This window comes from Ailuropoda melanoleuca, chromosome 4, assembly GCF_002007445.2.
Source record: "Ailuropoda melanoleuca isolate Jingjing chromosome 4, ASM200744v2, whole genome shotgun sequence".
Lineage (NCBI taxonomy): Eukaryota > Metazoa > Chordata > Mammalia > Carnivora > Ursidae > Ailuropoda > Ailuropoda melanoleuca.
In genome coordinates, this window is record NC_048221.1 from 130,864,466 (window position 1) to 130,876,905 (window position 12,440).

Sequence of the window (12,440 nt, forward strand, 5' to 3'; positions counted from 1 at the left end):
ACATTTAAGGAAAAAATTCTATTACAGAAAGACCAGGACTTACATAATAATATTTTTTCTCTATGGAGAAAAAATATTAGCTGCATTTGCCCATACAACATGGCTGTTTCTTTGAGATAGTCCAAAGTGTTCTTACATTTTCCCACAATTTCCCTAGATTTACAGAATCCGTGTTGAATGGATCTCTAGTTATCAACTGATATCTGGACTCAATGATATTTTTCTTCTTGTATATTTGTCACAAAATCTCTTTGTTGCAAGAAGTCTCTGTTTACTTTTTACTTTTAACACATTTACTTTTAACAGGTATATATACATATGTATATATGTGTGTGTGTGTATACACAAACCTCAAACATTAAATACAATGAAAAGAAAAATACCTTAACATATTAATGTATTTCAAATATCTTAACATTTTATTCATGAAAAGATAAATAGAACTGATTAAAGATTACAATGAGTCACTCCAGGAAAGAGCAGCAATAACAGAAACAAAGGGCAAATTATAATAATTCCATTTTTTCAATGGAAAAGACTACATTTAATCAATAAATTCTATTTTAGAAATACCAGGACCCTCATATTAACATTGTTTTGTTCATTCTCTTCCCAGCATGACACTCTGCTTACATTTATGAGTTGATTACTTCTAATTACAATATGTCCATGCTGTGTGTCACAAAGACACCTTATAATCATATTGCAGGAAGAAATTTCCAATAAAATAGTATAAAAGATTGTGTGTACTCCAGGGGACAACAGTTCTGATGAGACACATAAGAAATCAAAAAGAAATTACATGCATTCTCAATTTTTATTTCATGTACAAATAACTAACTTCTTCACTTACATACAAAAATTCTGTCCCTGGGAACCTCGGTGGCTCAGTCAGTTAAGCATCTGCCTTTGGCTCAGGTCATGATCTCAGGGTCTTGGGATCAAGCCCCGCATCAGGCTCCCTGTTCAGCAGGGAGTCTGCTTCTCCCTCTCCCCCTGACCCTCCCCCCCCTTATGATTTCTCTCACTCAAATAAATAAAATCTTTAGAAAAAAAAAGAAAGAAAGAAATTCCATCTCTATATGTCATTCCTATTCTCAATACAATGGTTTATAGAAATAGAATGTTGAGGAAATGTTAGACTTGAAATTTATATGGAAGACAAAATATTTTGGAGTAAATATAGTATTTAGTACATATGAGGATCCAAAAATATTTTGTGTAAATCAACTTCTATTTCTATAGACTTACACTGTCATTCCAAGGCTTCACAGAAGCACACTTTTCAAAGACAGCTCCGATCAGCCTTCAACTACAATGAATGGATGTGAGGGGCAAGATCAGCTTAAAACTGGTAAATGCAAGCCTTTATCATGAACACAAGAAGCCCATGAGTAGTCCTCTAGGGGTTAACAATGTTTGTGTGTTGGGAGAGGTATTAGTGCAGGGCCCCTATAAACAATGGTAGACGGGGATTGGAGTCAACTTATTGCTCACCTTGAAGTAAGTAGAACAGTGGTTGCTATGCTGGGTGATTCAGTTAAAGCAACAGATGAGAGCCCGAGAAAATGGGAACAATAACTTGTCAAAGGTCTGGGTACCTCTGGAACTTCATAATAGGTTGTGTGACCACATGCAAGTCACTTCCTCTCTTTCTCCCAACCCTTAAAACCCAATTTGCCTAGGGGCATCTGGGTGACTCAGTCAGTTAAGTCTCCAACTCTTGATTTAGGCTCAGGTCATGATCTCAGGGTCCTAGGATTGAGCCCCATGTTGGGCTCTGTGCTCAGTAGGGAGTCTGCTTCTCTCCTTCTTCTCCTCTGCCTCTAGCCCCTCCCACCCGCTCATGTGTTTTCTCTCTCTCTCAAATAAATAAATAGATCTTAAAAAAAGAATATTAAAAAAATAACCCACAATTTGCCGAGATGGTGGGTGAGTCACCCTATAATTCTATCAATATGTGATTTAGGAATCACACATGATGGACTCTGATGATGGGAAGTGTGTCTCTACGTGCAGTCCACTTCACATCACCGCTTGTGGCGATGAATTGCTAAGAACTGAGTCTAAAAAAACAGCTTTATGCATACTAATTACTGATCATAGAAATGTGAGTTTCTCCTTTGAAAATGTAACAAGATCAATTTCTTTAAAACTAAAACATAAGTGGAGGCAGGGGCACCGAAGGGAAGTATCTGGACAATATTGGCTCAAAACCATTTATTTAAGCAATAATACTCAAGTAAAAGGTAAGAAAGCTATCATTTCTTGGAGCTGCCAATAGCCATTGTCCCAGAAAAAGACACCTTTCTTCACCATCAGAATGCTGGCCTGTTGGTGAGTCTCTCTTAGGATCCAATGTTTTGAGGTATTTTAACAGCAACGTTCTGTTGCTTGGATTTTGTCAACTGCTTAACACATCAACCGGAGTGCCATCCGGCCAGGTGTGGATTCTAACTCTGCTGTGACCCAATCAGTGGCTTGTGCAAAGGCATCGTACTGAGCCTTCCTCAACTTACCTGCGTATTTGTTGACTGCATAGTGGCAGCTTCTTGCAGACATTTGGTGAGAAACAGAAATAATGTGTGTGAAGACCTGGGCACAGTCTTGGCCCTAGGGAGTCGGTGATGGGGAGATACTATTTTTATTTGCTACCAGCAACCAGCCTTAGAGTCAGGAAATGTATGCCTCAAAAAATTCTTATCTGTTGCTGTTGTTATTCCTTAAGTTCTTTAAGTGACATGGTAAAAACAAATAGATTGCATTGATAGTTTCTATTAATAGAGGAGAATTTTTTGACATAAATGGTGATTTGATTATTGCTTTACCTTTTGCCAAAAAATAATCTAGCTCCACTTCAAATAATCCCACTTCTGTTTGTGTGTAGTTCATAGATTCCAGGAACATTCCCTCACATGAAAAACCAAGAAAATAGAGCAGTATTGATATCTCTAGGTTATAGACAAATGAAGGCTCAGAGAGGGTGATTTGCTCATGGTCACACAGGTAACGGAAGGCCAGGATGGGGCTAAAACCTAGATCTCTAGATTCCAACACAGCGTTTATTTATTTGGACTATGATGCCTAATTTTCTGGCCTCACATCCACATTTCTTGTTCTTTCCTGTATGTAAAAAACAAAGATTAAGTATAATAACCACATTACTCAATGTGGGGAAAAAAGGCCTTGGACTCAACAGCTTAATTCACATCAATAAATCATGACACACGCACACACACATCCTACCTTAATATAGTAAGATAATAAAAAAAATTAGTTTTATCAATTTAGTTTCACTTGATGATTTTTTGTTAAAAGATAAAGGTGATTTCTTAGGTGATATCTTACTCCAACACCGAATGACAGGGAGTTTATTAGTGACATTTTATAAGACATGTACTCATTTGCATTAGAAGCTGCTGCAGCCCAAGCAAAATTGGAATTAGAATATATCTCCCATAAAAAGAAAGGTCACAATTGGCTTTTCACCGGATGGATTTAATTTTGTAATACCACAGTACAACTGAGGTGATAGTGGAATGTTACAGGTGTGAGAAAAAATAATTCACTTTACCACGCAGCATTTAGAAAGAAAATGAGGAAATAGCTTTGTGGCAAATCTGGAGGGGGGGTGCTTATCACTCCTCCTCACCAAGTAAAATAAGGTTATTATTCATGCAGAGTTATATAGTTCTCAAAATCTAGCACGCTGAACTATTGCTGATAGCCAAACTAGAAAACGGGGCTGCAGGTACCTGGATCCTACGGTATAAAGCATTTTGAAGCACAGATGAATTTTCATCCTTTTTCATTTCTTAAGTTACTGGTTAGGGTTCAAAGCATTAGGATAAATTGACAGGGCTTATTCCTTTGATGTTCTTTCTATATAATATTTTAGTCAGAGAGTAAAACTTAGTTATTTTCTTGAGAGAATAGTCCTGGAAATAATTTTTTTTTTGTCGCTGTTCATTTGTTTTGTTTTTGTGTTCTATCCTGAATTGCAAACACAGGGTCAAAAGCATCATGCAGAGATTGATAGCAAAGATGTTTATGTGCTAACAAGACAAAATCAGCAGGTGCATGAGCTTTTCTGTTGAGTCACTAAGCAGATCTAAGTACCCAGACTTGGACTCTATTCATAGACCATTCCATAATGACTATTCTGCTACCAAAATGAGGAAGGCAAAGCCATAGAAATGGATGCAACCCACAAAGAAATTGCTTAAAAATGACTGATGATGGGTTAGAGATTGTTGACTATCTTAGAAGTTCAAAGCCGTCATCCTCTAAGTTTGGGGCTTGTAATTAATGTCTGCAAAGAGATTATTTTGCTCCTTATCCAGAGAAAACGCACAAAAAGTAAAGAAAATGTGAATGCATAAATACAAACATACACACACAGTCATAACTACATCCCATGAGACAAGAAGAGTAAATTTTTAGTAACTATGATTTATAGCTGTATTTTGTCTATGAGCTTATGGTAACAGATGGTGAGAGGAAATAGAAAATCAGCGTGCACATTCATGTTTTTAAAAAGAGAAATGACATTAAATCAAGAAATTCAGAATGAGTGACCCATTTAAAATGCACTCATCTAAGTTTCTATGGAGGCATGTTAATTATCATAATATATCTTTCCTAAGGGAAAAAAAGTGGCATGACTTAAGTAAGATCCTCATGGTGAGATTACTTATATTTAACTGGAAGATATATGAACTCCACGAGCCAACTTGAAAAATCTTTCTGCATCTCACCAGCCTTTCCTCCCTGCTTCTAGTCCCCTTTATGAGCACGGACTCTTGAATAAGTGCTCGCACATCACTAGCTTGTCTATAACCTGGTGATCACTGGCCTCCCTTTATTGGCCAGAATGATGCACAGCTTCACAATAGTCAGATCCAAAGTCCTTGACAAGAATCAGTCCCTATGAAAATATTATACGTTCCTTAGAATTGCAAGGTAAAATGTATGCATTGCAAATCCTATCCACAATATCTGTTCTACTAAATATTAACTATTTTTATTGGTGTGTTAATAAACTAATAGCTGTTCTTAAATATCTATTGGTTTCAAGTAAAAATAAAAGTCCAAAAAAACCTATGAAACTCAAGTTCCTTCTTCTCTCCCATGACCCTTGTGATTTCTTATAAGCCATACAAAGGACCTGAGGATCCAAATAATGTAATTTATAAAAGGAGAAAATGTTGAATATATATACTTAATAATTACCGACAAGAGTCATTCCATATATGACTATCTGCAAAATTAGATATAGCATAAGGTCAGCTGGTAGCAAGGGAATCAGGTGCAGCAGGAGCTATGTACTGAGAGGAAATGGGCCTGCTGTGGAGTGGCCACACTGAGGAAGAATCCCAGGACCGCAGCCTAACAAGGCGAGGGATCAAGCTGGAAAGGTTCAGTAGGTACAGCAGGTGGCTCTATCTCTTTTTCTGTTTCATTTTTGAAAACGTATAAATAACATTTTTTTCCTTCACCAGATCCAAAGGAATCAAGATAAAGGAGAGATAAAACCACTAAACCGAAAAGTACATAGTGTGATAGAAGAAATACGAAATAACAAGGAGAAAGTCTTCCTTACTGGCCCAAGAGGAAGTTAAAATTCCTGTACGGGACCTGCACGAAGGCTTCCTAGGTTATGAGCAGTCCTGCCTGCTGACATCTCAAAGCTGAACTCGCTACACTTGTAGAGAAGATGAAACCTTCATTTTGGGGGCCAGTAAGGAGAAACGTGGGTCCCAACATGTGTAACTCTGTAAATGACAGGAATAGAATAAGCCACAACTGTTTGGGGTCTCGCCCCCTCCAGATCTCCCCCATGCACGCCTCCTTACACTGAGTTTATGAATACTGGAGGAGGGACATACACCCACTCAGTGAATGACCTTGACAGAGAACCTTAAACTGAACCAGAAGTGTTGGGACAAGGCCAGCATAGAGAGGGAAAGCTGTACCCCCCCCATTCAAACACCACTGCCTGATAATCCCTAATACCCCTTCTCTCCTTTAACTCTCAGAATTTCTGATTGCAGTATTTTTGGTGTGTCACTGACAGAGTCCTTCCCTTGACCAAACTTTAGTCAGGCTCCTCTGAATCCTCTTCCCAACAAGGGGTCAACTTTTGGAATTCCGTGTTCTTTTTTGCATCACTCAGTTTTAGCAAGAATCCTGTCGAGTTGGTTTACCCAGAATCCCCCACCCTCAGTATTCGGTCACCTTGGCCTGCCTTCAGCCAGAATCCCATTAGATCTGTTCAACCACAATCCCCCATCTCACCCCTGAGGTTTCCTCTTAGTCATTTTCCACTCACAGACGCCCCATCCTGCTCCTTAGCTATACATTCCCATTTTTCTCTCTTGTGTTCATAGTTCAAACTAATCTCTCTCCCCTACTGCAAAGCCCCACCACAGTAGTCCCTACTCCCATTTCCCTAGTCCTGAATAAAGTCTGCCTGACTGTTGTAATAAGTGTCATGAATCATTTTTTCTTTGACACCTTTCCATTAAAGCTTTGGCCCCTCCATCCTCCATGGGAGAAAGCAACAAGAGCTTTGCTACCCTACCAGCGACCTCTCTAAGGCTTTATGACCCAGGTCTTAACAGGTGCAGCCCTATCATCCAGCCCAGCAACCCAAGGACCAGGGCTTTTCAAGACAAGGCATCTGGATCTCCCCAAAGGCAGTTAGAATATTTAGCACTATTTGTATGTTAGACTAGAAAACCTCAGACAGATCAATTGTCGCAGTACAGATCACACCTTTTTGAAGAGACCTGAAAAGAAAAGCAGACTATTGAAGTATGAAATGCAACAGGATCGTATGTAAATCTCTGTGCTCAGTGGAATATGGTGAAAATTAATGTAGTGATCTTTCTGAGCATTAAACTTTACCCAGCAATATGCTTCCAATACTTGTTAACTAAACCCAAGGATTATCATATCCCAAAATAAGGAGAATTTTCTTCCTATGTGCATCTGTCACATTCTTGCAAAGAAATCCTTTGTTCAACAAAACGTGTATCTATGAAAACAGATCTTATTTTAGGCAAAGCTCTCTCAAAAACCTATAATAAAAATACTCTCTATGATAGTCATTTTAGAAAGATATCGAGCACAAGATTCACAGTGATGGGAGTTAGTGAAATTATACCTTTAGCACGATAAATTTTTCAAAATGATTCTAGTATATTGAATTTTAAAACTTAACCTTCTTCGAACAATTACAATTATAAAAGTTTTGGAGAAGCATTAGTCATATATGTAGTTCTCGATCAGTATCTTGAAAAAGAAAAAAATAAAGGAGTGGTGTGAATTTAGGCGTGTGTACAGATAAAACTACATATCTATATTAATAAATAAATACATAATAAACTCAGGATTTGAGGATTTTCTGATGTAATTTAATAAACTACTGCATGTTAAATAATTACATGACAAGATTAGGCAGCACTGATAAAAATACAAAGGTAAAAATCATGCAAACTAGAGAGAAACCGTTTAGAATCATTCTAATCAGGTTTATGACTCTGAAAAGTACATACTGTTATTCCCAATCTCCATAAAAAGGGAAGGTTAGCCCTTTGCATAAAGTGGCAGCTAGACCAGGCCACGGAGCCTTGTGTGGGTTCAAAACTTGATGATATTAGTGCCCTAAAGTTCTCTACTCGGGACACAGGACCTGACCCAGTCTTACTGAAACCAGGGATGGCACAGGGAATTCTCACTGAAAGGAATGAGAAAAACTTCTGCCAAACACAGATGGGGCCATACAAGCTGCCTGGAGACCAGAAATGACCCAAACCTCCCACTCAGTCTATGATCTCCTCCGCGTCACCATCATGACATCAAAAGACCTAAGTATGTAATGAGGCCCAGGGAATCAGTAAAAATAAACGCAAAATTGCTTGATGGTAAGCAGTGAACACTGAGGAAGAGAGAGAAAAAAATAATCCTATCCCAAGTTAGCTTGTAAATCAAAATGAAAAAAAATTAAAATTTTGTGGAGAAAGATACCCAGCAACATCAACAATTGGAACATTGATTTACTCCAGAGATAGTAAATTTAAAGGAATAATCTAATTAATACTGTGAAATAAATATTTAGCTTATTCCCTTAAATGGAACAAAAGTATGAAAGAAAGACAAAAATAAAACAAGAACATGAAGATAAATAACCCAAAAGGCTGGAAATGAAAAACATGTACGTAAATAAGAGAGTCAGTATGTGGGATAATCTGTTACTGAACACAAAGAGAAAATGAGTGAATCTGAAGACAGCACTGATGAATCCACCCAGAGTTGGCATGGAGACCGAGAGAAGATTAAAGTGCACAATCTCTCGTCCATTTAGGAACGTTCATGTTGCTGTTTTCTCGACTTGCACTTCTCACCTCACACCTTTGCCTCACCTGCACAGCTCTTACCTCTGTCCCTGCTAAATTCACACCTAATCCTTGAAGACTGAAGAGCTTCACAGAGAGAAAAAAACATCCTTTGCTTTTCACACATGCTCTGTCAGCTAGAAGGTTCTAGAAGGGAGTGTGGCTCAGTGTGGATGCCGAAGCAAAGCAAAAAGACAGAGAGCAGACCCTGGTGCCCCTGTTAAGGGAGTCACCCAAGAGGAGAGACCTGGGCTCCTTAGAAGTGGGTGGGAGCGGGAGCATTAGGGGACATTGTGTCCAGCATCTAGCACGTGCATCTTCTCATGTGGTGGGTTCAAGTCTAGATAGTCCAAGGTGGTGCCATCCTACAAGAGCTGAGTAGTAAGATTGCAGCTGGAGAAGAAAGTGTTCCCCTCTTTTCCTAAAATGCTCTTACTTTCTATGTCCTTTCTTAACATGCTTTTACAAATGCCCTGTTTCTTATCCTGTAGCTATAACCTAATCATGTCTTACTCTGGGAGACAGCATTAAGCATCTTTCTGACTGGGCCCAGAAAGGAGAGAAGGAGCCTGAGTGACAAGCCTCGCATCCCAGCAGGATATTAGTGGCTCCTCAGACCTTCTCTCCTCTTCTTGGTCCAGGTCACAGGGAGCCTTGGTAACACATCAGACATCAGCGGTTTGGCGATGTGCGGCTGACCACACATCCATAGGCCTGCCACCATTTCCATTTTGTGAGGCGGCCATGTTTCACAGAAAGGATGGTGGACTGACATTGAGTCCTGAGCTGGGTTCACATCTCCAACACACACTCAGTGAGACCTCATGGAATCACTCCCTGCCTTTAGACTCATTTTCCTGCTCTGCGAAACAAACAATGTGTTAAATCATTCCTAATGATCTCTCTTTCTGCCAGTTCCCTCAGGCTTCGCTAATAAAAAAATAATGTTCGTTGATGGGACACCTTTGCTGTTATATGATTCAATTAATTTCAGTTTGCTCAACTTAAATGGCAATGATATCTTTCTCATACAACTGGGTGAGAACTAAGTCAGGTAATTAACGAAGGCACCTGCCTAGAACATAGCAGGTGTTCACTAAAATGGTAGGTTTTTACTAGTTACACCTATTTGCTAATGATTAAAAAAAAAATAAAACTTCATTTTAAAAAGTTGTGGCAGGGATCTTTCCTGCCATGTTGAAAGAGGAGATACTTTAGATTGCCAGGAACTTTGAAATGAAAGACAGAAGACCCCGATTACAAAGGATGAACACAAAGGCAGTGCCAGCCCAGTCGGGAAGCAGGGCAAGTATGAATGTGGCAAGAGGTTCCAAGTGGCTCAGAGTCAAGAAACATGTCAATGATACCTGATCTGAGATTCTTAAAGACACTGTAAGTTTCTGGGGAAGGGGTTGAGTTACCCCTCCAGGGTCGAGTTTTTAGGCTTCCCAGAATGTTTTTGTGTTGTCTTTCTATCCATTGTATCTCAATTTCTCTCAGGATGCATCACTGGGTGTTATATGCAACTATACTATATATTGGTTAACTGAATTTAAATTTAAAAAAAGAAAAAACAAACAAGAAAAAAACATGAGATATTATATATAAGTATTATATATATTATATAAAACATTCATTAATATAAATATATAATTCCCATTTCTCTATCTTCAAAATTCCAGTATTTCTATCTGTTCCCAACCTTTCTAAATCCAGTCTCTTCCAGCTCTGAGCTGGCTGATTTCTTTGGCTGCAATCTGTGGATATGAGTGAAATAAATTAGCACAGCTATGTTAGGAAGAAAATAATTTCACAACTATAGAGCAACACTTTTCCCCCTCAAAGCTGTCTCTACTACCCTGTCTCCTGCCAAAGCAAAACCAATACAAGCACATCCAAAACCTCACGCTTCACTTTAGTAAAAATAGAAATAGGCTGCACAATGATTATACATAGTAAATTTTCTTGGGTTTGTGGTTTATTCACTGTGCAATAAATGTTCTTTTAATAGTCAAATCCTTCTTGCTTGACCCCACCGAAAAATAAGACTAATTAAGTCTGGATTATACAGCAGAAGCTGTGGGCCATCTCATTTTATTTGCAAGCTGAAAATAAGAAATAAAGTCCACATGAGATGTCCACACATCTCAGGCTAGCATCCTCTGATCTGTGTACATTGGATTTTACATATACATACTAGAAATTAAGTATCTTATAAATAAATATCAAGCAATCCCAGTCTCCTTGAATGTTTAAGTACACTGCTTTCTGCTGTCTACTTCCTTAATTTTCAAGGAGAAGGAAAATGGATATTTCTTCAGCATCCATCATGCTATTTTCTCAAGCCCAGGGCACAAGGCTTTCTTTTCGCATTTTCATGTTTCTAAAATCAGAAAGCATCTTTTAAAAAAATATATTTATTTATTTTGGCAAAGAGGTAGAAGGAGCAGAGAGGGAAGACGCAGGGGAAGAGGGAGAGAGAATCTTCAACAGACTCCCCACCGAGCTCAGAGCTCATCGTGAGCCTCGATCCCATGACCCTGAGATCATGACCTGAGCTGAAATCAAGAGTCAGATGCCCAACCAAATGAGCCACCCAGGCACCCCTAAAATCAGAAAGCATCTTTATACCCAGTCTATGCATTTAAAACCCCTTTCCACCTCCTTACAAATTAATAAATCTTTTGATTGTCATGTAATCTATGATACTTCAGAATATTAAAATGCACATTACAACAAAAATTATCGCATAGTTTATTTTATTTAACTCTCTGAAACAAGTGTATGTATCCTCATTTCACAGAAAGGGGAACTGAGATACATTATGCTTCATTAACTTATGCAAAGTAACTTACCCAAGGTCACACAACCAATATGAGGACATATTTCATTGGAACCCACTTCTATCTGATTCTTGTTGCAGACCTACTACATTATAATTCGAAGTGAGGCACAGAAGAGATGTATTCCAGAAATATTGCATTTGGGAAGTCAGCCCTCTTAAAATAAGAAGTCCTATTCCCTACCATTTTTCTTTACATTCCCCATGTATAAGTCACATAATTATAGAGGCTGAAAAGTCCCATGATTTGCCATCTGCAAGCTAGAGAACCAGGAAAGCCGGTGGTATAATTCATCCAAGGTCAAAGGCCCAACCAAGAACCAGGGGTGTCAATGTCCAAGGGCAGGAGAAGATGGATGTCCCAGCTCAAGCAAAGAGAGCAAATTCACCCTTCCTCCACCTTTTTGTTCTAGTCAAGCCCTTAAAAGATTGGATGATCCCCACTAGCATTGGTGAGGGAGATCTTCTTTATTCAGTCTACCAATTCAAACCCCTTCTAGAAACACTCTCAGACACCCAGAAACGATGTTTCCCAGCTAACTGGGTATCCTTTGGTTCAGTCAACTTGACATGTAAAATTAACCATCACATCCCATTTCTCAAATTAGTAAGAAGAAGTATAATATGTTTTCAAAGGTAATGCAACTTATTCTCTACATCAATTTACTATTAGCACCAACTCAAAATATTTGTTTAATTTTTGGTTATATTATTATTTATTTTTTAATTGATTAGTGAGACATCTGAGAGACCAATGACTACAAAACTTCTGGGGAATAAACCTTGTCCTGCTGCTGGGGAATGCTGTGGCAGGCCCCGACAGTTTCCTTTGACTAGTTTAGACTTTCTTGGTAAGGAAGTAGGTGATAACATCTCACCATAATCCAGGCACTGAGAAGACGGAACAACATCTGTTCAATCTTATGGTTCATTCCTATTTGGGTGCAAGCTGTTTCCCACAAGCAGCTGCCCTTATCACTCAAGTCTTTTTCCTGAAATCAACAAAACCCATAAACATTCCCCCAAAGACTCATTTAATTCCTGCTGATGCTACTACAAAAACACAGTGTGCATTAATCGGTTTCATTAATTGAGTAATCATAGGAACGGAATGTCAATAACTCACACACAGGTTTTGTGGCATAAAATTGTTTAATGCTAGAGATCTCAGTTTTTCCTTACTCATTGCAGAAGGATGT

General features: G+C 38.6%; 1 long non-coding RNA gene across 1 annotated transcript in view; it reads right to left on the bottom strand.

Annotated features, from left to right (window-relative positions):
• The window catches only part of LOC117802051, a 136,834-nt gene that overhangs the window by 58,429 nt on the left and 65,965 nt on the right, over window positions 1-12,440 (bottom strand). The gene's annotated exons all lie outside the window — the stretch shown is intronic.